Source organism: Lampetra planeri, chromosome 74 (genome assembly GCF_965212315.1).
Source record: "Lampetra planeri chromosome 74, kcLamPlan1.2.h2, whole genome shotgun sequence".
NCBI classification, from domain to species: Eukaryota; Metazoa; Chordata; class Hyperoartia; order Petromyzontiformes; family Petromyzontidae; genus Lampetra; species Lampetra planeri.
In genome coordinates this window covers 52,579-58,578 of record NC_136179.1, presented here as the reverse complement: position 1 = coordinate 58,578, position 6,000 = coordinate 52,579, and positions in this window count along the sequence as shown.

The following is a 6,000-nucleotide window of genomic DNA, read 5'->3' as shown; positions in this document are numbered from 1 at the left end:
AGCCAGATGGCTTGCAGAGAACCTCCGTCTTGGAGAAGTCAATGTCATGTGAGCCCACTGAGTTGTAACAGTGGTCTGCCACGGCTGAGGTGTTTGTCCTACCGTGTTTTAGATCAGCTTTATGTTCACGAATGCGGTCTGAGACGTGTCGTTTGGTTTCCCCAATGTAACTGCTGCCACAGAGGCAACTTAGTTTGTAGACGCCAGGGTACTGTATGTCTGGAATCACATCTTTTACAGACGGTACCAGATCACGGATTTTATGTACTGTGTTGAATCGGACCTGGATCTTGTGTTTAATCAGGATTTTGGAGATCTTTTTTGTGACCCCAGCAATGTAGGGTAAGGTGATGGTCTTGAAAGGCTCCTCAACAGGATCCTTCTTGATGGTTGGAGTGATGGCTTTGCGGATTGTGTAGTCGGAGTAACCATTAGCCTTAAGAGCTTGGCGTACGTGTTTGAGTTCACTGGAAATGTGTTCATGGTCGGAGATGCATTGGGCTCTATGATATAGAGTCTTGATGAGGGAATTCTTCTGGGATGGATGGTGGTGGGAATCCGGTTTTAGATAAGCATCCGTGTGGGTGGCTTTTTTGGATGTCCTAATCAAAAGGAGACCTGATGGTTCAATGAGCCACTCTGTCTACAGGAAAGCCACCCACACGGATGCTTATTTAAAACCGGATTCCCACCACCATCCATCCCAGAAGAATTCCCTCATCAAGACTCTATATCATAGAGCCCAATGCATCTCCGACCATGAACACATTTCCAGTGAACTCAAACACGTACGCCAAGCTCTTAAGGCTAATGGTTACTCCGACTACACAATCCGCAAAGCCATCACTCCAACCATCAAGAAGGATCCTGTTGAGGAGCCTTTCAAGACCATCACCTTACCCTACATTACTGGCAAATGAGGTTCCAATGGTGTAAATGCTTACCCAAAGCTCTCATACTCTGATGGTGCATTGTCTTTGAGTTGTGCGCCTTTTGGCGTCATCTGGTCCAACCCATGTGAGACTAGGCTCTAAGGAAAGCTGTCTCGGGTGTAGACCAATCAACTTCAAGGACAGTACACATTATCAGAGTTATGTTTGTTGTTTGTATTATGACTGCAGGTATTGTGGTCTATGTAAACATGACTCCTTGTAAAAAAGGTGTCAGTTTTGTTGCCAGATAGAAGGGTAAAAAAACAATTATCATATTTTTACTGGCAAATGAGGTTCCAATGGTGTAAATGCTTACCCCGAGCTCTCATACTCTGATGGTGCATTGTCTTTGAGTTGTGCGCCTTTTGGCGTCATCTGGTCCAACCCATGTGAGACTAGGCTCTAAGGAAAGCTGACTTGGGTGTGGACCAATCAACTTCAAGGACAGTGCACATTATCAGAGTTGTGTTTTTTGTTTGCATTATGACTGCAGGTATTGTGGTCTATGTAAACATGACTCCTTGTAAAAAAGGTGTCAGTTTTGTTGCCAGATAGAAGGGTAAAAAAACAATTATCATATTTTTACTGGCAAATGAGGTTCCAATGGTGCAAACAGTTATCGTTGAAACCTTCTGCGGCCAGGCTACCAAGATTATATGGCTTACCAAAGATACATAAAGAAGATACACCCCTTCGTCCCATCGTCTCTACTATCAACTCCCCAACTACGAACTGGCTCGTATTTTATTTCGATTTAAAGCTTTCGTGACTGCAGGGATTCATCTTCTTGGTTCTTTCGGTAAAATAATTCTCAAAATTATTTTGTTATGTTTTATTTTTATTATTTTATTACTTCCCTTCTACGTGACTTTACCGAAAGAACCAAGAAGATGGCTCGTATTTTGTCTGAAATCCTGCGGCCTTTCACTGGAAAAAACACCTCTGCGGTACTAAACTCTACTCACCTGGCATCGACAATCAATGGTATTTACCTGTCCCCAGACAACCTGCTTGTCAGTTTTGATGTGGTTTCCTTATTCACCAAAGTTCCTGTACCTGACACCATCGCAATCATTGAAGACTTGGTTCATCAAGGACTGAAAACTGAGGTACCCCCCCCCCCTGGTGAGACACTGCTTAACCAATACATACTTCACCTGGAATGGAACTTTCTACAAACAAACTGAGGGCACCCCAATGGGCTCCCCCCTATCTTCGGTAGTAGCCAACGTTTTCATGGAGAAATTTGAGACTGACACCATCCAGATTGTCACTCTACGCCCAACCTTATGGAAGAGGTACGTGGATGACACTTGTGTCATCTGGCCACATGGCCGGCCTGCTCTAGACCAATTCCTCGACCACATCAATTCCATACACAAAGCCATCAGATTCACCATGGAATTCGAAAAAGATGGCAAGCTACCCTTTTTGGATGTCCTCATGAAAAAGAGACCTGATGGTTCAATAAGCCACTCTGTCTACAGGAAAGCTACCCATACAGATGCTTACCTAAAACCGGATTCCCACCACCATCCATCCCAGAAGAATTCCCTCATCAAGACTCTACACCATAGAGCCCAATGCATCTCCGACCAGGAACACATTGCCAGTGAACTCAAGCACGTACACCAAGCTCTCAAGGCTAATGGTTACTTCGACTACACAATCCACAAAGCCATCACTCCAACTATGAAGAAGGACCATCTTGATGAGCCATTCAAAACCATCACCTTACCCTACATTGCGGGGGTCACAAAAAAGATCTCCAAAATCCTGAATAAACACAAGATCCCGGTCCGATTCACCACAGTACATAAAATCCGTGATCTGGTCCCGTCTGTAAAATATGTCATTCCAGACATACCCTGGTGTCTACAAACTAAGTTGCCTCTGTCATAGCAGTTACATTGGGGAAACCAAACGACATGTCTCGGACCGCATCTGTGAACACAAAGCAGACCTGAAACACGGTAGGACCAACACCTCAGCCGTGGCAGACCATTGTTATAATTCAGTGGGCTCACATGACATTGACTTCTCCAAGATGGAGGTTCTCTTCAAGCCATCCGGCTACCATGAGAGATTCGTTCATGAGGCCATCCACATATACAAACACAGAGACAATTTCAACCGAGAAGATGGATTCTGGCTCAGCCATCATTGGAAGGATGTGATGAACCATTTCGGGTCTTGATTGATTGTGTTCACGTTTACGGTGACTTTCAGACCGCATTCAATTCGCTGGCATTGGCTATATAGCTTTTGTATTCTCTTCACGGATCGGAGTCTTTGCTCCGCTGCAAGTTTCCTGCTACCACTCTCCCACTTACATATTTCTTTGCCTCCTCTTAGTACCTTTCACGCGACGGTCAATGGTATGGTGTATAGTAGATTGTATATTAATAAATAGTACAATAGTGTAATGTTTAATAGAATGTATAAGGTAATATATAGTATCGTAATGTATCGTGAATAGACAGCAGTGTGGTATACAGTAGGGTTTGTAGAATAATACATAGTGTAATATTACAATGTATAGTCTAAGTTATAGGGTAGTGTATAGTAACGCAGTGTATAATTCAATGTTGGGGTTTGTCTATGGCAGTGTATAGTACGGTGTATAGTCGTGTGATGTAGAAAAAAGTTTAGTTGGAGGCATATCAATATAATGCATAATGTTAGAGCTTATACGTATACGATATTATACAGTGTAGTTCAGATTGGAAGGTATAATATTGTAATGTATAGAAGTCTATTCTTGGGTTTTTTTGGTAAAGTCACGTAGGTAAAAATTTAAAATTAATGAAAGTAAAATAAAATAAAAATCACGACGTTTCGGAGGCAACACAAGCTTCCGTCTTCAGGTGGAACCGTCACAGCCCGACAGCTGTATCAAGTAAATGAGAGATTACAGGAGATACCACTCCGTATATATAATGGTTGAGGGGGGGGAAGGGCCAGGAATGGCCCACTTTTTATTATTATGGTAAGGTGCGGTTTGAGACTATGAATAGACTGTATAACAAAAGACTGAGCCTTTATTATGGAGAGGTTCGGTTTTTGACTACGCCTAGCCTACATAACAAAAGTGTGAAAAAAGAAAGCTAAACCTGGTAAAACAACACTGGCTGTCCATCAGAGTGTAGATACGGGAGACAAAGGCGGATGTGTTGCTGCTTACACGACCACTAACAGCACGCTGCTGGCCTTCATAGAGGCTCACTCGCTACGCTTGATGTTCAGAGCTAAAAGTAGCGAATTGAGTCCCCGAAAGAAGATCTGAGCAGGCCATAAAATAAGCGGACAATAAACTCAGAATAGTTTTTTACGCTTCTCATCGTCAAAGCCTGCTATTGTATCATTTCAAGCAGCATTGGTTCAAGACAAGCAGGTAAGAATTGTTTCAATACCACCGGGTAAATTAGTTGCTAGATGTACTATTAATGTATGAATTTTATAGTTCAAATGTTTTAATCTAATGTCCGCGATTTTGAATTATCCGCGGCTGTCCTCCCCGTCATTAGCACGGGTAATCGATAATCTACTGTACTTTATTAGCTGACGTCCAAAGAAAATCTTAAATGTGTAATAAACGACTGGACCACGATGTCTGGCTCAGTGTCCTTTATTCGGTTCGTACTGTATTCCCACACGGCTGTCTCTACTCTGTAGCTTCTCCACGGTGCTGACTCCGATGTCGGCCCGATCCACAACAGCAGCCCCGCTGCTGTTACTCTCACACAGCCCCCCTTGGCTGTACTCGCTGCAACTCCTCTCTCCTTCGTCCTCTCTGCAGCTCTGACAGCCTCGTGCTGTCTCTCCCTCTTCTCTCCCGCCACACCTGGCAGCCACACCGCTGCCTCTAACACGCAGCCCTTCTGGCTGTCTTCTCCGCAGCTGCACACCACTCCGTAGCTTCCTCCTGTCTTGGGGGTTGGCTCCCGATGGCCGTCGGTGCCCCCCCTCTTCTCACTCGCCCGCGTGGCCTCACTCTTTTCCGCTCACACCCCGACTGACTTCCCCTTCCGGTTTCCCCGCTTAAGGACCCGAACCTTCCACCCACGTCACATGGCTCCACCCCCGGTGACGTCACATCCGGAAGGTCGCTTACGCCCGCATTACAAATGAATGAAAATCAGGTCTACAATTGTCATTCAATCGTAGACCTGATTGAATGAAAATCAGGTCTATCGTCATAAGTCCTTAATCTGTGATGATGACGAGGAGTCGTCGCTTTCAAATGGGAAAAGTCGACGCTGTCTTTGCGCGTCAGGTGCTGCCTTAGCACTTGTTCTGATCCCATGCATTGGTTGGGATTTTAAATTTGTCTGTTTCCCAGTGGAGCCTGGGACGTTACACAGCCGCCCCTACCTGCTGGTGTGCGGACACGCGTCTTGTGTGGAGCATGCCTGCAGGACAAAGGCACGCGCACGCGCGGGCTGCGAGTTTGTGTGCCCGACCTGCAAGGTACAGCTACGACAGTCGTATGGCCACGTTGTGTACACACGCGCGTACGAGTGTGTATGTCAGGGTGTTTGTATCTGCCTGCATGTGCACAACAGTGCAGCGGTTAGCGCTACGCTGCGCTACGAACCCGGCGACACGAGTTCGATTCCCGCTCATGGCCGCCAACACTGGTGACGATTATATGAACCAGTTCTGGACCTCCCCTAAAGTTGACTCGGCGTCAAATGAGTACCTGGTACAGTGTGTAAACAACGCCACTGGGGAGACAAAGGCGGCCGGGCTTTATGTTGGCCAAACACCCTCTCGTGCCGTGCCGGCCTTCATGGATGCTACTCACTATCGGCACTTGCCCCAACAGTCTGTTAAGGCTACACGGGGGATCTTTGTCTTTTGTATGTGAACGTGTTATCAAAACGCCTCTCGGCTGGTCTCGTGTGAAGTCCCCAGTGGTGTAACTGGGTGCTTCTGCAGTGGATAAAACAACCTGCAAATATGAGCCAAAGATTTATTTGTTAACAGTGAAAGCGAAGTTTTTCAGGCATTGTCAAAAACATTTTGCAAGGGACCAGAATGGATGAATCCGAGTCAACGACACAAG